This window comes from Ambystoma mexicanum, chromosome 1q, assembly GCF_040938575.1.
Source record: "Ambystoma mexicanum isolate Mex_15411 chromosome 1q, UKY_AmexF1_1, whole genome shotgun sequence".
NCBI lineage: Eukaryota > Metazoa > Chordata > Amphibia > Caudata > Ambystomatidae > Ambystoma > Ambystoma mexicanum.
The window spans coordinates 1,181,246,113-1,181,273,271 of record NC_090922.1 but is presented as its reverse complement, the minus strand read 5'-3'; positions in this window follow the sequence as shown (position 1 = coordinate 1,181,273,271).

The following is a 27,159-nucleotide window of genomic DNA, read 5'->3' as shown; positions in this document are numbered from 1 at the left end:
TTTATAATTCATAGTGATAACTTACAAATGGGTTTCTCCAGAAGGTATAGACAGTTCCCTATGTTCGACTCAATGTAAACCGGCAGAGAATAAGTTTTCTCCTCCGGCACTAATACAACGTTCTCTCCCGATCCAAAATGGCGGTCGGAACAACTACGCGACACACGGTGCGTAGTGACGTCAGTTTGCGTCCACGGCGAGGTGACGTGATCATGTCGCGACGCCATGGACTCACCATAAAAAGCAGCGGCTCCCGAGGGGTGCAGCGGACAATCGTATCCGATGCACACCCTCGAAAGCGACCGCCAAGATGATCTAAGACCAAACAACACTTCCAGGTAAGCCCAATAACAGCAACCTAGCATATTCCAAATGGCAGAACTTATTTTTGTTAAAGAAGATGTTACTTTTCAACTGTAATAGGCAAACAGCCACGCTAACATCAACTACACATTTAAAAATTATATTTTTTTGTAGATTGTTCAGAAAACTTTGGATATAGACAACGAATTTGTGTTAAAAAATGAGACGATGAAGGAAATTGATGTAATATCAGAAGCTAGCACTAACAAGGAAATCCCAATATATGTAAGTAAGTACCGTATATAAATAAACTTGAATAGGGCGAACCTGATGATGATCTGCTCTATAAAGCATGGATTTGCTGCTTTTTTCTTTCTGTTCCTTTTTTCTCTTTAGTTCCAACTAGCATAACTATACGTTAAAAATCCCTCCTGAAGATCCTTGCCAACACAAGCAAGGTGAAACATGTGTAGAGGGTGAACCTTATAACCCTCACAACTGAGAAACAATGTATTGAATCAACTGAGGGTGAACCTTATAACCCTCACAACTGAGAAACAATGTATTGAATCAACTGTGTAATCAATCAAATAAAATTTATATTTGGAGCGCAAAAGTGGAAGTCTGGTATTTTTCCAATAAATTATCTGAGACACCATGTAGTTGCATCTACACTAGGGTTAGGTCTGCGCAATGCAGTATAGGCTACCATTTAGCAACTAATCGATCTGAGGCATGGTGATTCTACTGACAAGCAAACTAGTCAATCACTAAGATAAAATTAATAAGAGAAGATGTATCTGAATTGTGTCTTTGAGCATATTAGCCAGGTTCCAATCTAACAGTTGATAGTCTCAGGCAGAATCTTTGAGCAAGTTACTCAGGGGCTGAATATAAAGTGCTAAAAAATAGACACAAATAATTGTGGTGTTGGAGTGCCACCTATGGGCAAGAACTATAAAGCCTCTCTTCAAGGTGCTAAAGTGCCTTCTATGATCAAAACCAGATGATGGTGAAAAGACTTCAGTTTTGAGCCAAAATCCTGTAGCCTGTAGTCACCTGCAGACATTATGTGGCTCTACACAGCCATCCCATTCTTCACTTTCTCTATATCAATATGTTGTTACCTAAGGGGTGCAGAAGTACCTACATGGGCTGCAGAAATACCTATGAAGATTCAAAACTAAAAGCAGGTTGACAACTGTACTGCCCACACATCTATCAATTCAGAAAAAACTCTTTAAGGGATTTGTTCTCCAATATCTGCTCGAAAATTTGTGGGTGCTGATATTTACCGAATCAAAACTGTAATACCCCTGAGATGAAGGTTGAAGTGGAGATATGCTCAATGCATGGGTAAAATGGCCTTTTTTGTTTGTGGCAGCACACAAAAGTTACTTTCGCTGACATTCTTAAATGCTAAAGTGGAACACGTGATAGTATGGTGTTGACAGGTGCAATGGTACTGCTCCGCTTTTGTTGAATACAATTGACATGGAACTTTTATTGGAACTAATTATTGCACTTACCCCACTTTTCTAGCTCAAGTGTCTGAGATTTCTTTCTCACTGTAGGTACTTACTTGACTTCTGTTTGACTTCTACGCAACAGGGGGTGTGAATTTAAGGTGGCTTTAGCTGAATTTCAGTTTTTTTGCATCAGGTTCTCACCTTACCTTCCTGCAACTAACGTTTTTTCCTTAATTTTTAAGGGTTTTGTTACAATGCTTTGCTCACCTTAACATCCCTGCAATGTACCGGTTTTCCTTAAATTTCAAGGGTTTTGTTATTCTACAACAATAGGCATGGCTCTTAGCGATGGCCAGTAGCCATAGCCTTTGGTCGTGCCCTCCATATATTTTTGAACATTACCAGACCACTAGCTATAGTAATTGTTTATTTTATACAAACAAAGATATGTTCACGACAATGGCTTACCTTATTTCTTTCATGGATATCTAATCTTCTCTGTTCAGACAGTTTTACATCCCCGCTCAAATAAATATTTTTACAAAAAGCTTTGCTTACTGATTTAACTTTTTAAAATATTTACAGTTGTATTTACGATGTATAAATAGAGACTCAATTAAGTGTTACAGTAACTTTGCACAAACAATACACACAATATATCTAAAAGTAGAGCTTTACAGAACTACCTACCACACCTATGAATACAATTACATTTTTAACCATTTTCTTTATAGCTGCAGCTATGACAAACTTTGTACTCGCAGTACTGCCTTAGCTGTCATTGTACCCGCAGCTATCATGAAGGTCGTGATTGGTCGGAGTGTAGTCGCGGTTATGCATGCCAGTCATTTCTGCTATTAAACGTGTGTGTGTGTGGTTCGACCAATCATATCACTTTGCATGTAGCTGCGGCTACAAACAATTTTTTTAATTACAAATTTGTATATGAGTGTATTTAGTACTCCTTATATTTTGTATTTTGAGATATGTACAAAACAAGAAATCATTGGCAGAACAGTACAGACACCACACAAGGACGCAGGATCTAGCCCTTCAGATTTTATTTTCAGCTATCAGAACCTGGCACTTTTGAACAAATCTGAACACAGTATTTTACGACTCATAAGACAGATATCATCCAGTCATGTCCTCCTAGGACTCTCATATAACTGTTGGATAATCATCCATCGTGAATATGGACTTTTGAATCGATTGGTCCCCGCACATTAATTCCTGAAAACTGGCAGCTTTTACAAGACTTTTGGGAACGCTATTTTCAAACAATTGCCTTGAAAACGACTGAATGGTCAAAACACGTGGCGGCTGTGTACGACAATTAAACACTTTAACATTCAGACTATTATTGGACTCTTAAAATATGTTGATCCCTCCTAATTATACTTCTGACTGATGAGTCTACTGCGTTGTTTTGCAACATACACCTTCTTGTTTATGTGACATGTATACCTTAGTTCTTTATGAATGTCTCATCATCTCTGTTAAATCAGTTTTACTTCTGCAAAAGACAATGCAATACATTTCATGATAGAAATTAAATAAAAGTTTTGTTTCATAATAGTACTATTCGAATACTGAATGTATTCCTAGTACTCAACCAATTAAGGTTGTACATATAATCATTATGTAGAGGAATAAAACTTCTCATTGGGGAGAAAACAAAAAAACTCTACTCACTTATCTAAATTATCTAAAAAAAATATGTGCACACAAATGAAATAGTATTTTACTTTGTTCATGGGTACAATAACACCTATACTAAGCACTTAAGTAACTACAAACCTAATTTTGAATTGGCAAATTCTAAATATTTAATGGCTCCATGAACTGAAGCTGGTCAAGGTTGCATCTTAATATAACTCTGCAGTTTAGACAAAGAATTAATAACTTTTCCAATCCTGCTGTGTTCATACACATTTGTGTGAGATATTTAGACCTGCATTTGCTTGTTAACACACAGGGAGTGTCATGCCACACACTTTTTTCTGTGCAGCTGATGTGGACTATGTCTTGCATTTCCGATATGAGCATTGTGTCATTAAATTGACACAGTTTTCACTGGATTCAATTAAACACATGCATTGTGATGTTGTTCTGTTAAGTTTTGCAGTCCATCAGTGCCTGATATTTTTTGCCCATACAGTTAACTTTACACTCTACTTTTTAAAGATGATTTTGCATGTTAAGTAAATAAACAAATTTCTATGCGTTTAGCATGTAACCATATGTTGGATTTTCATATTAATGCAAGTTTTGAACAAGTTCTTTGTAGCAAAACTGATGCCATAGATTAGCATTCCCTATGCTGCAGAGGGTGGTGCAGCATTCTTTGTAAACTAACGTTTTGAATATGGGTTGGCCTTTCACTGGTGATAACTGTAGGAGTTCTGCATACAAAATGGGGGGTATCACGAGGTTGCCAGTAAGTTGCCGGCAACCTCGGCTTACCATTTCCACCATCCCATATCCCGGTATTACCGGGATATTATGGGCGACGGAGTAATGGTAAGTTCCCATTCCCATGGAATGCCACCATTGTTAACGGTGCCAGTGCTACAGTGAATTATCTGCCGGTAGGGGACTGAACTACCAGCAGGTTGGGCCTGTTGGTAATTCACTGCCCCTACCAGCAGACTCAGACCTTTTCCGGACCAGCATACTTATAATGAAGCCCAATGACATGTTTTCCTGCAAACAGTTCTTCATATCCAGTTTCAATGTCTTCTTGTATTCTTAGGTTATTTAAAACAAGCATGCTTAATTCAACTAAAGGGCTTTCATGTAATATTTAAATATGTTACTTAACTCTATATTAGGTAATTAATATAATGAGGCAATATAATCTCCAGAATAATTGGTACATATAAATATCAGGTTCAGTAACTGAGGAAAACCTCAGGTACCTGACATCCTATTGACAGCTCCCTACAATTGAAAAAATAGAATTCCAATCAGAAAGTTAATGCAGAAAATCTCACCTTTTTTCATCAGGTAATGTTCTTCCATTATTTATTGTATCAAGTGAGATGACAGACAGTGTTTTTACTCTCATACTACAATGCACAACTACATGAACTGGCCAAAAGAAATGTATTTCACATAGGTCGAAATACGTAAGGAAGATGGTGAAGGTTACTTGGATGGACTTGCAAGAAACTATGCCGGGGACTATCAATTGTCCCATCTCAGAGAAATCTGCACACAGCTGTAGGTACTTCATGGTGGAGGTGCATGAAAGTGCATGGCAAAAATAGCAAATAAACCTTTACCTTCAGAAACCTGCATACACCAAGGAAATAATTGTATATAAATGCTGTTGATTTAAAAATGTAATTTTAAGCAGCATGCCAGTGAAAGTTAAAACATGCACCAAGAATAAACTACCACTTAATCTGAGTAGGTGGAAAATAGTGGCAATATATGCCATCTGATATCAGTATTTATTGACACTTACTTTCACATCATCCTCACACTCAGCATGTGCACAATGTGAGTTCTGCAATCAAAATTAGATAAATTGTCAAAATAGTGGTTTTTGTACTTCCCAAAATCAATAGCACATAAAGAGGACTATATACTTTCCAAAATTCTAAAATGGCCGACACATTTTCACTGAACCTATCACAGGCAAGTACTCACTTCAAAGATCAACACCAACCAATTGCAAACACCAAAACACACACATCAGACATGCTCTGCTCTTACTATTGCTAGAAATTCAAACTAGGAGTCATTTACCTGGAAACAGAGAAGAACTGCAGATATCATGTCTGGTTTTAAAACTGTGTGGCTTATCGGAGACAGTTGGATGTTTTGGTGACTTTTTGTGAGAAACTAACAGGGTAATTCATGGAATTTCGCACAAAAGTGTCGCACGCGGCTGGCGCACAGCGTGCCCGTGCGAATGTCTGCGCCAGCCGCGTGCGCTAAAATCGATTTCCGCGCACAGCGTATTCATGGATTTTCGCATCCAAAACCAGCCGTGGCGCAGCGTGGCACAGCGACCCTGCAGCAGCGCCAGTTACGCCCCCAAGAACGCCCTCGCGCAAGGAAAAGCCATCAAGATCGCAAAACCATTGCAAAGGGCTGCGCCAACCCTGGACCAGTTCACAGGGCTGGCAAACAGCAAACACGAAGCGGGGAACGTGTATTTCAGTGGTACGCGGGAAGTTCCACACGCGATTGTCCTGTGTACGTGTGCATCAGGGGTGCGTGGGAAGTAACACACGCAAAAGCAGCAGGGTACGTGTATTTCAGGGGTGCGCGGGAAGTATCACACGCAAAAGCAGCAGGGTACGTGTATCTCAGGGGTGCGCGGGAAGTATCACACTCGATTCCATCAGGGTATGTGTATTCCAGGGGTGCGCGGGCAGTATCACACGCAAAAACAGCAGGATACGTGTATTCCAGGGGTGCACAGGAAGTATCACACGCAAAAGCAGCAGGGTACGTGTATTCCAGGGGTGCGCGGGAAGTATCACACGCAAAGTCAGCAGGGTACGTGTATTTCAGGGCTGCGCGGGAAGTATCACATGCGATTCCATCAGGGTACGTGTATTCCAGGGGTGCGCGGGAAGTATCACACGCAAAAGCAGCACGGTACATGTATTTCAGGGGTGCGCAGAAAGTATCACACGCGATTCCATCAGGGTATGTGTATTACAGGGGTGCGCGGGGAGCACCACACATGAATAGCACGTGTGGGTCCTCCCAGGTGTTCCCTCTATACCCTCCACGGCCCCTGCAGGTGGCCCACACCACAGGGGCCTACCCTGCACATGTCCTGCAGGCACCCCATCCACCATGGCCATGCCCCCCAGCCACCAACGCATGTCACCTTGCACTACTGCCCACCAACACATGTCCCCCTGAACCCCCAGCCCCCAGGGGCAGCCTCCACCAGGCCCCCACTCATGTCTCCCATCACCCCCACCCCCCAGTAGTGCAGGGGCAGCCTCCACCAGGCCACCACCCATGTCTCCCACCACCCCCCAGCAGTGCAGGGGCAGCCTCAACCAGGCCCCCACTCATGTCTCCGATCACCCCCACCCCCCAGCCACCAGGGGCAGCTTCCACCAGGCCCCCACTCATGTCTCCCTGCACCCCCACCCCCAGCCACCAGGGGCAGCCTCCACCAGGCCCCCACTCATGTCCAACTCATGTCTCCCTGCACCCCCACCCCACAGCAGTGCAGGGGCAGCCTCCACCAGGCCCCCACTCATGTCTCCGATCACCCCCACCCCCCAGCCACCAGGGGCAGCTTCCACCAGGCCCCCACTCATGTCTCCCTGCACCCCCACCCCCAGCCACCAGGGGCAGCCTCCACCAGGCCCACACTCATGTCCAACTCATGTCTCCCTGCACCCCCACCCCACAGCAGTGCAGGGGCAGCCTCCACCAGGCCCCCACTCATGTCTCCCATCACCCCCACCCCCAGCAGTGCAGGGGCAGCCTCCACCAGGCCCCCACTCACGTCTCCCACCGCCCCCACCCCCCAGCCACCAGCGGCAGCCTCCACCAGGCCCCCACCCATGTCTACCACCACCCCCACCCCCCAGCAGTGCAGGGGCAGCCTCCACCAGGCCCCAACCCATGTCTACCACCACCCCCACCCCCCAGCAATGCAGGGGAAGCCTCCACCAGGCCCCCACCCATGTCTACCACCACCCCACCCCCCAGCAATGCAGGGGCACCCTCCACCAGGCCCCCACTCATGTCCCCCTGCACCCCCACCCCCCAGCCACCAGGGGCACGCTCCACCAGGCCCCCACTCATGTCCAACTCATGTCTCCCTGCACCCCCCAGCCACCAGGGGCAGCCTCCACCAGGCCCCCACTCATGTCTCCCATCACCCCCACCCCCCAGTAGTGCAGGGGCAGCCTCCACCAGGCCCCCACTCATGTCTCCCACCACCCCCACCCCCCAGCCACCAGGGGCAGCTTCTACCAGGCCCCCACTCATGTCTCCCTGCACCCCCACCCCCAGCCACCAGGGGCAGCCTCCACCAGGCCCCCACTCATGTCCAACTCATGTCTCCCTGCACCCCCACCCCACAGCAGTGCAGGGGCAGCCTCCACCAGGCCCCCACTCATGTCTCCGATCACCCCCACCCCCCAGCCACCAGGGGCAGCTTCCACCAGGCCCCCACTCATGTCTCCCTGCACCCCCACCCACCCCCAGCCACCAGGGGCAGCCTCCACCAGGCCCCCACTCATGTCCAACTCAAGTCTCCCTGCACCCCCACCCCCCAGTAGTGCAGGGGCAGCCTCCACCAGGCCACCACCCATGTCTCCCACCACCCCCCAGCAGTGCAGGGGCAGCCTCCACCAGGCCCCCACTCATGTCTCCGATCACCCCCACCCCCCAGCCACCAGGGGCAGCTTCCACCAGGCCCCCACTCATGTCTCCCTGCACCCCCACCCCCAGCCACCAGGGGCAGCCTCCACCAGGCCCCCACTCATGTCCAACTCATGTCTCCCTGCACCCCCACCCCACAGCAGTGCAGGGGCAGCCTCCACCAGGCCCCCACTCATGTCTCCGATCACCCCCACCCCCCAGCCACCAGGGGAAGCTTCCACCAGGCCCCCACTCATGTCTCCCTGCACCCCCACCCCCAGCCACCAGGGGCAGCCTCCACCAGGCCCCCACTCATGTCCAACTCATGTCTCCCTGCACCCCCACCCCATAGCAGTGCAGGGGCAGCCTCCACCAGGCCCCCACTCATGTCTCCCATCACCCCCACCCCCAGCAGTGCAGGGGCAGCCTCCACCAGGCCCCCACTCATGTCTCCCACCGCCCCCACCCCCCAGCCACCAGCGGCAGCCTCCACCAGGACCCCACCCATGTCTACCACCACCCCCTCCCCCTAGCAGTGCAGGGGCAGCCTCCACCAGGCCCCAACCCATGTCTACCACCACCCCCACCCCCCAGCAATGCAGGGGAAGCCTCCACCAGGCCCCCACCCATGTCTACCACCACCCCACCCCCCAGCAATGCAGGGGCACCCTCCACCAGGCCCCCACTCATGTCCCCCTGCACCCCCACCCCCCAGCCACCAGGGGCACGCTCCACCAGGCCCCCACTCATGTCCAACTCATGTCTCCCTGCACCCCCCAGCCACCAGGGGCAGCCTCCACCAGGCCCCCACTCATGTCCCCTATCACCCCCACCCGCAGCAGTGCAGCAGCAGCCTCCACCAGGCCCCCACTCATGTCTCCCACCACCCCCACCCCCCAGCCACCAGGGGCAGCCTCCACCAGGACCCCACCCATGTCTACCACCACCCCCACACCCCATCAGTGCAGGGGCAGCCTCCACCAGGCCCCCACCCATGTCTACCACCACCCCCACCCCCCAGCAGTGCAGGGGCAGCCTCCACCAGGCCCCCACTCATGTCTCCGATCACCCCCACCCCCCAGCAGTGCAGGGGCAGCCTCCACCAGGCCCCCACCCATGTCTCCCACCACCCCCAACCCCCAGCAGTGCTGGGGCAGCCTCCACCAGGCCCCCACTCATGTCTCCCATCACCCCCACCCCCAGCCACCAGGGGCAGCCTCCACCAGGCCCCCACTCATGTCTCCCTGCACCCCCACCTCCCAGCCACCAGGGGCAGCCTCCACCAGGCCCCCACTCATGTCCAACTCATGTCTCCCTGCACCCCACCCCCCAGCAGTGCAGGGGCAGCCTCCACCAGGACCCCACTCATGTCTCCCACCACCCCCACCCCCCAGCCACCAGGGGCAGCCTCCACCAGGCCCCCACCCATGTCTACCACCACCCCCACCCCCAGCAGTGCAGGGGCAGCCTCCACCAGGCCCCCACCCATGTCTACCACCACCCCCACCCCCCAGCAGTGCAGGGGCAGCCTCCACCAGGCCCCCACTCATGTCTCCCTGCACCCCCACCCCCCAGCCACCAGGGGCAGCCTCCACCAGGCTCCCACCCATGTCTACCACCACCCCCACCCCCCAGCAGTGCAGGGGCAGCCTCCACCAGGCCCCCACTCATGTCTCCCATCACCCCCACCTCCCAGCAGTGCAGGGGCAGTCTCCACCAGGCCCCCACTCATGTCTCCCATCACCCCCACCCCCCAGCCACCAGGGGCAGCCTCCACCAGGCCCCCATTCATGTCTCCCTTCACCCCCACCCCCAGCCACCAGGGGCAGCCTCCACCAGGCCCCCACTCATGTCCAACTCATGTCTCCCTGCACCCCCACGCCCCAGCAGTGCAGGGGCAGCCTCCACCAGGCCCCCACACATGTCTCCCATCACCCCCACACCCCAGCAGTGCAGGGGCAGCCTCCACCAGGCCCCCACCCATGTATACCACCACCCCCACTCCCAGCAATGCAGGGGCAGCCTCCACCAAAAACCCACCCATGTCTACCACCACCCCCACCCCCCAGCAGTGCAGGGGCAGCCTCCACCAGGCCCCCACTCATGTCTCCCATCACCCCCACCCCCAGCAGTGCAGGGGTAGCCTCCACCAGGCCCCCACCCATGTCTCCCACCACCCCGACCCCCCAGCAGTGCAGGGGCAGCCTCCACCAGGCCCCCACTCATGTCTCCCATCACCCCCACCCCCCAGCCACCAGGGGCAGCCTCCACCAGGCCCCCACTCATGTCTCCCTGCACCCCCACCCCCCACCCACCAGGGACAGCCTCCACCAGGCCCCCACTCATGTCCAACTCATGTCTCCCTGCACCCCCACCCCCCAGTCACCAGGGGCAGCCTCCACCAGGCCCCCGGCCATGTCTACCACCACCCCCACCCCCCAGCAGTGCTGGGGCAGCCTCCACCAGGCCCCCACCCATGTCTACCACCCCTCCGCCCCCCAGCAGTGCAGGGGCAGCCTCCACCAGGCCCCCACTCATGTCTCCCATCACCCCCACCCCCCAGCAGTGCAGGGGCAGCCTCCACCAGGCCCCCACCCATGTCTCCCACCACCCCCACCCCCCAGCAGTGCAGGGGCAGCCTCCACCAGGCCCCCACTCATGTCTCCCATCACCCCCAGCCACCAGGGGCAGCCTCCACCAGACCCCCACTCATGTCTCCCATCACCCCCACCCCCAGCAGTGCAGGGGCACCCTCCACCAGGCCCCCACTCATGTCCCCCTGCACCCCCAACCCCCAGCCACCAGGGGCACCCTCCACCAGGCCCCCACTCATGTCCCCTATCGCCCTCACCCCCAGCAGTGCAGGGGCAGCCTCCACCAGGCCCCCACTCATGTCTCCCACCACCCCCACCCCCCAGCCACCAGGGGCAGCCTCCACCAGGTCCCCACCCATGTCTACCACCACCCCCACACCCAAGCAGTGCAGGGGCAGCCTCCACCAGGCCCCCACCCATGTCTACCACCACCCCCACCCCCCAGCAGTGCAGGGGCAGCCTCCACCAGGCCCCCACTCATGTCTCCCATCACCCCCAACCCCCAAGCAGTGCAGGGGCAGCCTCCATCAGGCCCCCACCCATGTCTCCCACCACCCCCACCCCCCAGCAGTGCAGGGGCAGCCTCCACCAGGCCCCCACTCATGTCTCCCATCACCCCCACCCCCAGCCACCAGGGGCAGCCTCCACCAGGCCCCCACTCATGTCTCCCTGCACCCCCACCCCCAGCCACCAGGGGCAGCCTCCACCAGGCCCCCACTCATGTCCAACTCATGTCTCCCTGCACCCGCACCCCCCAGCAGTGCAGGGGCAGCCTCCACCAGGCCCCCACTCATGTCTCCCATCACCCCCACACCCCAGCAGTGCAGGGGCAGCCTCCATCAGGCCCCCACTCATGTCTCCCACCACCCCCACCCCCAGCCAACAGGGGCAGCCTCCACCAGGCCTCCACCCATGTCTACCACCACCCCCAACCCCCAGCAGTGCAGGGGAAGCCTCCACCAGGCCCCCACCCATGTCTACCACCACCCCCACCCCCCAGCAGTGCAGGGGCAGCCTCCACCAGGCCCCCACTCATGTCTCCCTGCACCCCCACCCCCCAGCCACCAGGGGCAGCCTCCACCAGGCTCCCACCCATGTCTACCACCACCCAGACCCCCCAGCAGTGCAGGGGCAGCCTCCACCAGGCCCCCACTCATGTCTCCCATCACCCCCACCCCCCAGCAGTGCAGGGGCAGCCTCCACCAGGCCCCCACCCATGTCTCCCACCACCCCCACCCCCCGGCAGTGCAGGGGCAGCCTCCACCACGCCCCCACTCATGTCTCCCATCACCCCCACCCCCCAGCCACAAGAGGCAGCCTCCACCAGGCCCCCACTCATGTCTCCCTGCACCCCCACGCCCCAGCCACCATGGGCAGCCTCCACCAGGCCCCCACTCATGTCCAACTCATGTCTCCCTGCACCCCCACCCCCCAGCAGTGCAGCGGCAGCCTCCACCAGGCCCCCACTCATGTCTCCCATCACCCCCACCCCCAGCAGTGCAGGGGCAGCCTCCACCAGGCCCTCACTCATGTCTCCCACCACCCCCACCCCCCAGCCACAAGGGGCAGCCTCCGCCAGGCCCCCACCCATGTCTACCACCACCCCCACCCCCTTGCAGTGCAGGGGCACCCTCCACCATGCCCCCACTCATGTCTCCCTGCACCCCCACCCCCAGCCACCAGGGGCAGCCTCCACCAGGCCACCACCCATGTCTACCACCACCCCCACCCCCCAGCAGTGCAGGGGCAGCCTCCACCAGGCCCCACCCATGTCTACCACCACCCCCACCCCCCAGCAGTGCAGGGGCAGCCTCCACCAGGCGCCCACTCATGTCTCCCATCACCCCCACCCCCCAGCAGTGCAGGGGCAGCCTCCGCCAGGCCCCACTCATGTCTCCCATCACCCCCACCCCCCAGCAGTGCAGGGGCACCCTCCGCCAGGCCCCCACTCATGTCCCCCTGCACCCCCACCCCCAGCCACCAGGGGCACCCTCCACCAGGCCCCCACTCATGTCCCCTATCACCCCCACCCCCAGCAGTGCAGGGGCAGCCTCCACCAGGCCCCCACTCATGTCTCCCACCACCCCCACCCCCCAGCCACCAGGGGCAGCCTCCACCAGGCCCCCACTCATGTCCAACTCATGTCTCCCTGCACCCCCACCCCCCAGCCACCAGGGGCAGCCTCCACCAGGCCCCACTCATGTCCCCTACCACCCCCACCCCCAGCAGTGCAGGGGCAGCCTCCACCAGGCCCCCACTCATGTCTCCCACCACCCCCACCCCCCAGCCACCAGGGGCAGCCTCCACCAGGCCCCCACCCATGTCTACTACCACCCCCACCCCCCAGCAGTGCAGGGGCAGCCTCCACCAGGCCCCACCCATGTCTACCACCACCCCCCAGCAGTGCAGGGGCAGCCTCCACCAGGCCCCCACTTATGTCTCCCATCACCCCCACCCCCCAGCAGTGCAGGGGCAGCCTCCACCAGGCCCCCACCCATGTATACCACCACCCCCACCCCCCAGCAGTGCAGGGGCAGCCTCCACCAGGCCCCCACTCATGTCTCCCATCACCCCCACCCCCAGCAGTGCAGGGGCAGCCTCCACCAGGCCCCCACCTATGTCTCCCACCACCCCACCCCCCAGCAGTGCAGGGGCAGCCTCCTCCAGGCCCCCACTCATGTCTCCCACCACCCCACCCCCCAGCCACCAGGGGCAGCCTCCACCAGGCCCCCACTCATGTCTCCCATCACCCCCACCCCCAGCAGTGCAGGGGCACCCTCCACCAGGGCCCACTCATGTCCCCCTGCACCCCTACCCCCCAGCCACCAGGGGCAGCCTCCACCAGGCCCCCACTCATGTCTCCCTGCACACCCACCCCCCAGCCACCAGGGGCAGCCTCCACCAGGCCCCCACAATCTAGATCCCTGGCCCTTATGGTCAGCCTCCAAATGCCAAACACCCACCCGAGTATTGCATCCACCCACTTAGAAATGGTAAAAACGTGATAGAACCACAATTGCAAGTTTGCAAATGAACACATGTCCCTCACATACACCCAATGGGTGTCAGTAAATGTCAAAACCCATATCATGATATGCATGAAATCAATGAGATGATACTACACATTGAAGTTTGAAGAAAAAATATGTATTGAACGCAACATAAATTGAATCAAAAATAAATAAACAATAATGGAAATTTTTAAAAAATCAACCAGCAGGTACGTGAAAAAATGCAAAACCACAAATCATAATGCAAACGAAAGGTTTCCAAAGTCACAGTCCACAAAAGTTAATCCAATGGAAAATGAAAATCGAAAACCATTGCTCCATGGGGAAATCATAAAAAAAATGAAAATCCAAAAGTCAACTATATAGAGATAAACAATCCAGGGTCCATGATCCCAACCGAAGAAATGAAATCTATCTAATAACACTACCTAAAAAAATAAACTATATACAAAAATGTGGGTCATTGTCCAAAAGGTCCAAAAAAAATGCTAAACCAAAGGAAACCTAACACTAACTACAGAACTATTTACAAGGGCAGCGGGCTAGTCCGACGGCTCACTTCGGGATGTTCCGGGCCAGGGCATCATCGAACTCCTGCTCAATGTCCCGGAGGCGCTCCTCCTCCATGGCCCTGAGGGTCCGCAGGGCCGTCCACATGTTCCCTCCACCTCCCTGCGGATTGCCTCGAGGCACTCGGCACGCCTCAGGGCCCTCTGCATGGAGTTCTCCGCCCTGACCATCGTGAGCCGTGCCTCTTCCGCCCGCTGCCACTCCGCATCTATGGCGTGGCCCAACTGCTGCCACACGGAAGACACTTCCCGTCCTGGGTCCTCCTGCCCTCCGGCCGATGCCTGCCCCTCCGATGTCGAAGGCCCCGAGCCATCATGGCTCCCACTACGTTGCTGCTGCTGCTGCGCCTCTGACCATGCACTGCCTCCTGCTGCCTGCACATCCTCCACTGGCTCGGGTGCAGTCGTTGATGTGGCCACCCCTGCTGGACGTCCGACTCCCGACTGTGGCAGGGATGCCTCCTCCACCAGCCTGGCCGCACCGTCAGAGGCAGCTCCACAGGGCACCCAGGTGACTGATGGATGGGAAGATAGCACGGAGGACGACTGGCGCATAGGGGGTTCAGTAGAGGAGGGGGTCGTAGCAAGCCCCATCAAACAGAGGAATCCGGCCTGGGTGACCTGTCCCAGTAGGCCGACGCGGTCAACAAGCCATTCGAGATGACGTGCAGTCTCCTCATGAAAAGACTGCAGGTCACCTCGCATGGCCCGTTGACGCAACGCCACACCAGTCAGGACAGGCTCAACCCGGACCCGGATAGCCACGTCCGCAGGCAGAGGAAGGCCAGTTGTCGTGAGCTCATCCCCTGCCTGAAAACGGGTCTGGACGTAGGCATCCCTGCTGGTGCAAGATGATGCAGTGACAGGATCAGGGACAGGATTGCACACAGGCACCTCCGCGGCGACCTGTGCTGCCTCCTGTCCTTGGTCCTGCACTGCACCACTAGCACCAGTGGAATCCCCACCTCCAGACCCCGTCTCTGTTGCTTGCATGGCCTCCTCCTCCACCAAAGCCCCCACCAACCTGGATGACTCCGTGCCATCTTCCCCCGTTGGGCCATGTGGGGTCCCAACTGCCCCTTCTGCTGCCGAGGAGTCCAACTCCGACCTCTGCCTCTTGGACCTCCCCCCGGCAGCTGCGGCCTGGGACGCGGCACCGGACTCCTCACTCCCCGATGAGATCACAACCTGGGAGGGGAGCCAGGCCTTGCGTCTCCGGCTGGCGGTACGATCCCCGCCGCTGTGCTCCACAGCACCTTCTCCGCCCTCTTCATCAGTTGACGCTGCAGACAGGGAGAAATGAAACACAGGCATCAGGGCACTGTACAATGGACACATACACACATGACAGTTGCACATGAGTGGCATTGGCAAACCTCAGACATGGCATCACAATCGGCAACACACATGTCATTTCTACATGCACACATGAGCCATACCACAGCCACATCGCAACTGCCAGCACCATCCATACACATACAACAGCATGAGCAGGCAAAGGTGAGCCAGACATCACATGCAACACAGGGAGTGCACTACACATGCACGCACATCACCACACTTGCATGCATGTGTACACCTCAGCCAACTGTCGCAGTGTTCCGATGGGCATCCATGTCACATCTGCCAATCAGGCTTCCACATCCCGCTGTCACATGCATCCATGTTGCATCACTGTTGCACCCTTGTCAAATACACACACATGCACATATACACAGTGCTGATACATGCAGCTGAAAACAACATACATGCGTGACATCACGACCATGCCTACTTATATACACATTCATCCAAACATGTGTGCCCGCGGAACTGCATTTGGCATGCAAGCCTACACACACAAGCACCATCCATGTCTCACACATGACAGCCCTCGCATGTGTTAGCCGCATGGCCCTGTACACCCCCACCCATACTCGGCCCCATACAAACATATGTGCAACCGGCACACTACTGGCACATCACCACACGCACAGCTTACAATCATGATGCATGTACACTTACCGCTCGACTCCAGACGGGTCTGCCTCTCAAGGACCTGGACGTGGAGCGCTGGGGATATGCGTTCCAGGACCCTCATCTGATCTTCCGACAAGTGGCCCCGATGCCCCTTAGCATCCGCTGCCTTCAAGAGGCGCCGGGCCTTGTTCAGGGTCCTGGACCTGAAGTCCTCCCAGCGCTTCTTGACATGTTGGAAGTCGCGGACTGCCACCCCCTCCGCGTTGATGGCAGTCACGATGTCGGTCCAGATCCGAGTCCGTCCTTCCTTGTCGGCGCGCACCCTTCCGTAGAGGGCATCATACTGCCCCAGGACTTGCTCCACCAGGACACCAACTTCCCTGGCACTGAAGTTGGTGCCCCTCTGCCTCTCTGGCCGGGGGTTGTCAGTGGTGCCAGATGTTGCAGTGCCCGACATGACAACCCCAGAGGCAGGAGTGGGTGGGCAACTTGGTCCTAGGGCTGGGCTGTGGAGCGATGGAATCCCAGTCGGTAGTCTTCGGTTCCAGCAGGGGTGGTCACAGCAACAGCACCCCTGGCTGATGTGCAGGCAGCAAATGGCAGGGCACATGGGCAGCAGGCAGTCAGGCAGCAGCAGATGGCAGGTGGGAGCGTGCTCGCGGCTCTGGGGGGCAGTAATTCGGCCTTGTGGGCAGGAGCGTGGTCTTCCGTGTGCTTACGCGTGGCCAGCTTGATACGGAGTGATTTTGCACGTGAAAATCCTGCACGTCTGCATGTAAATCGAGGAAAGGCCCTTAGCGCATATGCATGTCAGCACGCATATGCGATTTCATTGGACCAAAGGCCCTTAGCGCCTGAGCGCATCTGTGACGTGACGCGCGCGGGTGTTTCCCTCATAACACGTGATGACAGAGCACACGTGGTAAAACTGCACGTCCGAGTGTCATCGCGTGTAATCGGAGGGAAGTGAGCGTACACGCGATTGGCCTGGGTACGTGTACTTCGGGGTGCGCGGGAAGTTTCACACGCGATTGGTGGAAATCCACGTGTGCTCTGTCATCACGTGTTATGAGGACTAGCCCGCTGCCCTTGTAAATAGTTCTGTATTTAGTGTTAGGTTTCCTTTGGTTGGCATTTTTTTTTGGACCTTTTGGACAATGGGCCACATTTTTGTAGTGTTATTAGATAGGTTTCATTTCTTCGGTTGGGATCATGGACCCTGGATTGTTTATCTATACATAGTTGACTTTTGGATTTTCATTTTTTTTTATGATTTCCCCATGGAGCAATGGTTTTCGATTTTAATTTTCCATTGGATTAACTTTTGTGGACTGTGACTCTGGACACCTTCCGTTTGCATTATGATTTGTGGTTTTGCATTATTTCACGTACCTGCTGGTTTATTTTTTAAAAATTTCCATTATTGTTTCTTTATTTTTGATTCAATTTATGTTGCGTTTAATACATATTTTTTCTTCAAACGTCAATGCGTAGTATCATCTCATTGGTTTGATGCATATCATGATATGGGTTTTGACATTCACTGACACCTGTTGGGTGTATGTGAGGAACATGTGTTCATTTCCAAACTTGCAATTGGGGTTCTATCATGTTTTTGCCATTTCTAAGTGGGTGGATGCAATACTCGGGTGGGTGTTTGGCATTTGGAGGCTGACCATAAGGGCCAGGGATCTAGATTGTGGTGACATGTTGGCTGAGGGACATGAGTGGGGTCCTGGTGGAGGCTGCCCCTGGTGGCTGGGGGGTGGGGGTGCAGGGGGACATGAGTGGGGGCCTGGTGGAGGGTGCCCCTGGTGGCTGGGGGTTGGGGGTGGTGGTAGACATGGGTGGGGGCCTGGTGGAGGCTGCCCCTGGTGGCTGTGGGGGTGATGGGAGACATGAGTGGGGGCCTGGTGGAGGCTGCCCCTGCACTGCTGGGGGGTGGGGGTGCAGGGGGACATGTGTGGGGGCCTGGTGGAGGGTGTCCCTGGATGCTGGGGGGTGGGGGGTGCTTGGAGACATGTGTTGGTGATCAGTAGTGCAAGGTGACATGTGGGTTGGCTGGGGGGCATGGCCATGGTGGATGGGTTGCCTGTGGGACATGAGCAGGGGTGCAGGGTAGTCCCCTGTGGTATGGGCTGCCTGCAGGGGCCGTGGAGGGTGTAGAGGGAACACCTGGGAGGACCCACACGGCCAAATCATGTGTATCATTCCCCGGCACCACCTAAATACACGTACCCTGCTGAAATCGCGTGTGAATCTTCCCGCGCACCTCGAAATACACGTACCCAGGCCAATCGCGTGTGGAACTTCCCGCGCACCCCGAAACACACGTACCCAGGCCAATCGCGTGTGGAACTTCCTGCGCACCCCGTAGTACACGTACCCAGGCTAATCGCGTGTGGGACTTCCCGCGCATCCCAAAGTACACGTACCCAGGCCAATCGCGTGTGGAACTTCCTGCGCACCCCGAAGTACACGTACCCAGGCCAATCGCGTGTGGAACTTCCCACGCACCTCGAAACACACGTACCCAGGCTAATCGCGTGTGGAACTTCCCGCGCACCCCGAAACACACGTACCCAGGCTAATCGCGTGTGGAACTTCCCGCGCACCCCGAAGTACACGTACCCAGGCCAATCGTGTGTGGAACTTCCCGCGCACCCCGAAACACACGTACCCAGGCTAATTGCGTGAGGAACTTCCCGTGCACCCCGAAACACACGTACCCAGGCTAATCGCGTGTGGAACTTCCCACGCACCCCATAGTACACGTACCCAGGCTAATCGCGTGTGGGGCTTTCCGCGCATCCCGAAGTACACGTACCCAGGCCAATCGCGGGTGGAACTTCCCGCGCACCCCGAAGTACACGTACCCAGGCCAATCGCGTGTGGGACTTCCCGCGCACCCAGGTACACACGCACATGCTATTTTTCACACAGCGGGTGTCCGTGTTTGTCGGTACCCCTTTGCACCTCATTTGTCCTAGAGGGCCACTGTATGGACCATTCATCATGGCTGTATATGGGTGCTTTTTGTTATCGCACATTTTGGCGCGCATTTTTTTCAGGCGCAGGGACGCTACCGCCTGCTTTCTTGTGGCGTACTTGTTTGGCCCTGTGCGCGTCTTTGACCATGCGCTAGTTTGCCCTATTTGATTCCATGAATACGGGTTGTAGGCGAGCGTGTGGGCGTTCTGCGCACTTGCCCCCTGTACTTCCCCCGTGACCCCCATATTTTCACGCGTTGTTCCCAATTCCGAGTGTTACGCCCCGTGTTCCGCCTACTTTTGTGATGTGCACCGCGCTATGTGCGATTTCGCAGTGGCCGTGGCGCACGCTGTTGGACCTGTGCGCCGCGCACATTTTCAGCGCACATCCAATGTTTTTCTCGCGCACGGACTTCCATGAATCGATGTGCGCTGGTTTCCCTGCGATTTTCGCACTTGCACTGCGATTTTCGCACTTGCACTGCAAATCGCACGTTTTGGCACCTCTGCGCAGGAATTTTCAGGGTGCACATTAATTCCATGAATCAATACCTAAATGTTAAGATGTACCTAGGTTTGAGTAATTTTATTAAAAAGGTTTGGATTGCAGAGAATGCAGTGGTTCCAAGTATTTCCTAAATTAATCAGTTTGAGAAGTACAGGTCAGCCAGATGTCATACTGATTAATTGAGGAGGTAATGATTTTGGTAATGTATGAGGTGTGGTGTCCCTTGCTTTAATGATGAAACAAGATTTGCAAAAACAAATTGAACTTTTTCTTTACACCATCTTTATCTTTTCCAATCTGAATCAGAACCAAAAATGGAAGTGGACACCAATATTTAATGCAAACATTAAAAAATCTGGTCAAAATGTTAATAAGGTAGTTTCAGCTTTCTTGAGAGACCAAAAAAAATTATGGATATCAAACAACAACATACAATTCTATATGAGAAATTTGTATAGACATGACCGAGCACACTTAACTGATGAAGGACATTTGGTATTCCTTCATAACATCAATGCAGTACTCCAAATGTCCTACTACAATCATTGTACCCCAAACCAGTCCTTTTAAGGACTATTAATTACATATATATATATATATGCAAAGATATAATGAAATACAATTAAAAAAAAAATAATAATAATTGTTCATAGCACTGGCTATGCTATCCCTCATTATAAACAAAGCAACAATATCAGCGGTACACATAAACTTAATTCATTCATTCAAAAACGCATATTGCAAAGGTTTAAAGTAAAATTACACATGGGTGACAGTGGGGACAATTAGTCAGGAAGACATGTAAAATTATGTGGTGTAGCATTCATATACTAATATGATTACTGCACCAAAATTTGTATCACAATAGCAGTGGCTCTGGCGGCAGTTATGACAGTGGTTACGCAACCCGCCAAAATAGATAACTTCCAATTGGATTGCTGAAACCCGCAGCTATAAAAGTTACTGATTGGGCATAATGTTTCATTGATTGATTGATTTTCTACCAAAAACAATATCTATTGCCCATTCTTAACATTACGAAGCAATATATTCTCCATATCAATTGGAAAATGTAAACATCTTTCAAAACATAACATTGCCTTATAGGTTCAATAGCTGAATAGCACCTGAGGTACTTGACATCCTATTGGCAGCTTCCCATCATAGAAACAATAAACACCCAATCAAAAATGAAATACTGAGAATCCCACCTTCAATCCTCATGTAATCATCTTCAATTGTTCATATGAACATGTGAGGTGACAGACAGTGTTCTTTTACTATCAGAGTAGAGTGGACAATTACATAGACTGGCTAGAAGAAAATGATTCCACAGAGAAGGAAATACTAAAGGAAGATTCTGAAGACAAGCAGTCACAAGACATTACAGAACATTCAGGATTTTGTGAGTTTATTCTTTATATTCTTTATATTTATGTAAAATGTGAATAACAATAACATGTGTAAGTAACACATATCAATCAGCATATAGATATACTTTAGCTTACTGTTTTTAAATGTCTGTGCAACCAGAAAAAGTATTTAAAAGTTGAGTATAACTTCAATTGTTTAAGATATATTTAAAATATTTTCAAACAGATGAAGTGATTCAAGTATCAAGAAGGATTAAACAACAGCTAGCTCAGGAATTCCGTACAAATGCAATCACAGATACTATAAAAGAAATGAAACAAATGTTAATCAATATTCATAATGATATGGAACCAATGAAAAAGGACATTAAAGACCTCACACAAGTAATAAACAGTCAAAATCCAGACATCTGGGATAAAGATGTCTCATGTATAAATAGTAAAAGAAAATGAAATCCCACAACCACATTACCCTAAAGAAATAGTTTTATAAAAATCTTTGTTTGCATACTTATTTAACTTTTAAAAATGTTTAGTTATATTTATTGTATATGAATAGAAAGAGATTAAAGCGTTACAGTAACTTTGCACAAAAACTACACTCAATGGGCCTCATTACGACCCTGGCGGAACGGGTTAAACGGCGCCGTAAAAGGCTGCGGCGCCGTTCAACCCGTTCCGCCACATTACGAGGTCCCCTCGCGGGACACGTTAAGCACGCCTGGGAAAACCAGGCGTGCATACCGGGTCCCGCAAGGGGAAGAGGGAGCAAACAACGGGCCATCTCGTTATGGCCCGTTGTTTGCTCCCTCTCCCATTCCCATTCAGCCCTATAGGGGCTGAAATGGGAATGGGGATGAACCGTGTCCGTGTCCTCGAGTGAGGAATTACCGGGCCATCCGAACTCGGAATGGTCCGGTAAGTCCTCATTCCGAGGATTCGGACACGGATGCGGTTTTGCCGGCAGCCATGCCGCAAATAGCGGCATGACTACCGGCATACCTCGTAATGAGGCCCAATATATCTTAAACTAGAAATGTACAGGACTACTTACTACACATATATCTACATGTTTTTTAAAAGCTTTTTATAGCTGCAGCTACCATTGTTGCTATGGAATAGGCTTCCTATGGTCCATAGGTGATCATTGTAGCTGCGGCTACTGTTATCGGGCCTGTGTATAGCCGCAAATAGGTGCACCATGCCACTATCGGTTGCCATGTAGTGTCAGTTGACCTTAAGTGCAAAGTGTCAACTCTATGGTTACAGTGAGGGAGTTAGTCCTTCATTGCTGATGTCAACACAAAATCTGTTTGTGTGTCGGCCTGTCTTTCTGCATGTTTTAATACATCAAATAAACTATATATGCATGTGTCCCAGACAGTCCCTGTGCCGCACCGGCAGTGTAAGGAGTAAGGAGCGACCAGCAGTACAGACGCCCGCTCGCCCTGCCCCAGATAAGTGCCCTTGGTGTGGCGTGAGTTTTTGCCGATCAGTGCTGATCAGCGGGAATAGTTGCGACCTGTACCTCATAACTCCCAACTTGTTTCTTAACACGTCCGCTGGCGGGGTGACGACTGTGGGGGCTTTACCCTTTGAGGCACCCTCGCCGGCGGGCACGTATATTTGTAATTGTAACTGATCTGATGATAATGTGCTAAACCACGGCAAACGCAGGCAAATGTTGTTACTTTCTTTTTTTCTTTGTCTCGTAACTGGCTACTGAGTTGTAGTTTTCAGCAGTCTGATTTAGGAGCTTGTGGGTTCTTAAACTCACACACGTTGGTTTTCATGTTGAGACTCAGTCAGGTTGTTATATACATCTTCTGACACGTTGCTTGCCACCACCTTGCCGGATTGCTAACCTTGGGGACTACCGGCCTCAGGGTTTTGACCCAAACGGTGCATCTGGTGGAAAGTAGCAGGTGACTTAACTAAGATTTAAAGTGAGATTGTATTTGTGAGAAAGGCTCTACTATTATGAGCAAATCAAAAATGGACAATCTTCGAGCGCCTCAGTTGGGGTGGACAATTCTGCTCCAGAAATTGAGGAGCCATCTAGTCGGGACCCTAACCCCCTTCAAGTGGATAGAGCCCTTTTTCAAACGGTGACAGCAATAAAGGGGAATTTTCTGGAAAAACAGCATTTTCCTGAATGTTGAACAGCAGCCCTCGGGCTCCGGCTTTTCCTCTTCAAAGCTGTTACTGAATGGTAAAAATATAGGGGTATGAACACCGAATCCTTCCAGCATGTTAATATCAAAGGATCGTATATCTGCAAACTTGGACCATACTTTGTCGGCCATCTCCATTAAGAACACAATTTTAAACTACTTTCCAATAGATAGGAGTACTGATAAGGTACTGCAGAAGGGAGGTAGGGGGTGGCCCTTGGATATAATTAACCCGCTCTCTTTGAAAGGTCACCCAAAACACACCGTAGAGGTGTGCAAGTATATTCATCTGATGGAGGAGGCAAATGATAACACTAACATTCTTCCTAATTTTGATTCCTCCTTTGAACTCAACGCAATCTTAGCCCTATTGGAAGTCTCCAGATTGCTAAAGACTCCCGGGAGAGCTCCTCTTCTATACAGTTTAGACCACCATTGGAGTAGGAGAGGGAGCCAGAATCTAATGACCAAGCTTTAAATGTCTCCTCAATCTCGGCTTTAAATTATGTGCTGTCTTCATTAGTTAGAGTTTTTGAGAACCTTAGATTAGAAGTCCTCTCAAACTCGGACTAAATGAAAATAGTTAATCAAGATTTAGAACTGAATGAGATTGCGCTGGTGGATCTGAAATCGGCAGTCAATGATTCAACGAGTGACGCAGTGGCCAAAATTCCACTGTTTGTCAAATACTCAAATGCAGAAAATTGACTCATTGGTTGATAAATGGGACGGCGGGAAGGGGGAATTTTGTTTTGAATTAGAAGCTCTTGGAAGCGCCAGCGGAATGGCTTAATGGGCACTGCAGTGAATGTATCCCTCTTCGGACTGTGACACCACCATACCAGGACCTTGATGATACTCCACTATTGGCATCCGTTTTAGAAGAATATGCATCTTGCCCAAATGGCTGATACCGACGTGGCTGAACAGGAAGCTTTGGAAACCTAGGAGGACGGATGAGTATCAGTATTGGGCTCTTCTATAGAACAACAAGAGCTGAATGAAATAAAGAAGTGTAATGGTAAATTCAAAAAGAAAAAGATGAAGGTAGGGTCTCAGTGTCAAAATAATGTGGAGGATGCAGTGGCTTCTAAGGTGATTACTACATCTATAGCAAAGAATAAAAAGTCAAATCACTTAGGAGCCACAAATCATTTTATTTGTAACTTACAAAGGCCCCAGAAGGCGAAGTGTGAGAAAATAACAATGAAAGGAGCATCCCAGGAGGGGCAGAATGGCCATTCAAAACAATATCGACTAAGTTCCTGTGAGGGTAATGCAGAGGAGGTGGTAATTAAGAAAACAACAGTGGGGAGTCAAACAGAACCCCCAAAACCGCCTCTAAAGATGGCTCCTATATTTCTGAAAGGCAATAAAGCTGCCCAAAATAAATTACCTATAAAGATTGCTATGATTCTTTTTTATTTTAATAATAAAGTGGCTCCCAAAAAAACAGTTGTCTCTAACCTATTAGGGGGGCCGACTGTCCTAGGTCCTGGAGTTGAGCAGCAATCAAACAATGACATCAGGGCTTCTATTCAGTTAAATATCAATTGGGTGTTAATTAAATGAATGTATTAAGATCAGAGATATCCCTGATAAAGACCACTGGCATGGATCGAGTCAGGACCCAACCTGTTGCAAAAGGGAAGGAATCATCCCAAGGTTTGTCTCTTTTTATTTCCCATGCGACTTTGAACAGCGAGGATTAGCCACCTCTAAATCGTTCCAGAATTCCTTCGGAGATTAAGTATATCCTGAGTTTGAAAAACATCACTACGGCAGAAATTGAACGAGTGGGCTTCCCGCAATCACCTGTTACTCACACTGCTGAATTGGTGTTGCTGTCCAGTCTGGGGTTTGATTCCATACTAGTGGCCAAGTCAGATTGGATTCAGAGGGGCTTTTTGATTTCAAAAGACTTGTCAGATTTCGTAGTGTTGGATCAAGTCTCGCCATCAAGAGCAGTCATATCATCACTTTCTCAATGGAAAAATAAAGTATCACCATCATTTCTGTCTGCGGCTGTTCTCGAATTGGTTCCAGAATTGGTATCCCAGATATTTCTCAAACTTGGGATGGTGGAGCAGAATCTCTAGCTAAATTGACGATCAGAACTTTATCATGGAACTCTCGGGGCTTTAACTGCTTCTGCAACGATTCCATGAAATGCTATGTGTTTGGTACTTTTGATCTGATCTTCTTTCAAGAATCATGGCTGAGATTTGTGTTTGATGTAGATGGGTTTTCTTCTTACCATCAATTAGCCAGTGGGTCAGGTGGTGGGAGACCTGTGAGGGGTCTCTGTGTGTTTTGCAGGAATTCAATTTTTGATGCCTCAATGTTAATCTCTAATGATACCCCAGGCATTATGATTTTTAGGACAACTAGACAAATTAGAGTGGGTGTTAAAGGTTGGTTACTAGTACATTTATACTGGAACCCTACTGCTGTTCCATTAATGCACTTTCTACAAAGCCTGGGGGATTTTCTGATTATGGATACCATATGCTTTCCCTTGGATCAAATCATAATTATGGGTGATCTTAACTCATACTGCCTGGGATCAATGCCTATAGCTAATGGTAAGGGCAATCGAAAGTATATAGATGGGCCTGTATGAAGGCACTTTATGGAGGAATGGGATCTTTGGGATTTGAATGGTAGTCTGGTTGGTGACATACCCACCGCTCCTATCTGGCAAAGTGGTGTTCTATACTCCACAATCGATTATGTGTTTGTATCGAGGGATATGTTTGAATGTTGCTTGGATTTCAAAATTACTGATGACAGGCTCAGTGACCATGATATGCTGGAGGTCTCATTTGGGATAGCACAGGAGGTTAAGGCTGCCTATATGCCTCAAAGACTAGTCATGAAATCGGCTGGAAACAGGCTTATTAGATGTAGCAAAGGGGGACAAGCCGTCACCAATAATGTAGCCAAGTTTGTCAAAGGTTTTTCTGATTCTGAGCTGAACCTCCAGTGCAATTCAGGAACCTTTGTAGATTTACTATGGAAGTTGAATCCTCCAAGTACAGGTTCCTCAAAGATTACTTTAACGCATAGACATCACTTTGATCTCCAAACTTTGTTAAAAAAGAGAGAAAAAAGAAAAGCGTCGAGGGAGGTAAACACAAATAATAAGTTGAATGCCAAACAGCGTTCGATTGAGGGTAATTAGATTAATAGTCAATTTAGGACTGGATGAGATCACATAGGGCTTTAAGGCTCCAACATCATGGTGAGGAAATAATAAAGGTGGTGTGTTTGAAAAATTCACCGAAAAATTCACCTAATTTTTGGGCACTGATTAACCCTAAGGTGAATGAATCACAAGATGTGATTATCCAGGAACAGGTTTGGGCCGATAACTATGGTAAAGTATATGCACAACCCGAATGTAGCGTTCAAAGTCTGGTAATCGATTCACCCTGGACATTAGATTCATCCTTGGAGGAGATCAGGAGCCAAATTATTAAATCCTCGTCCTCACGAGCAGCGGGGCCTAATGGCCTCACAAATATGATATTAAAATCTAATCCAACAATTTGGGCAAAAATGCTCAAGGGCCTCTATGATCGAATTATTGAAACCAGAATAATCCCTGATTCCTGGAAATGTTCAAATATAATCCCTATCTATAAATGAGAGGATCGTTTAGCCGCGTCTAATTATCACCCTATTTCATTGTTAGACGCGGACCGAAAAATATTCACTGGCCTGGTCCTTATAGACCTTGAATATTGGGCCAAATCAAATGGGATTATATCAAAGTTCCAAACATGATTTAGGAAAGTCCTCTCCACCTCCCTCAATAACTTGGTTCTTAGCTGTGTGAGTTCTAGTAGCTTT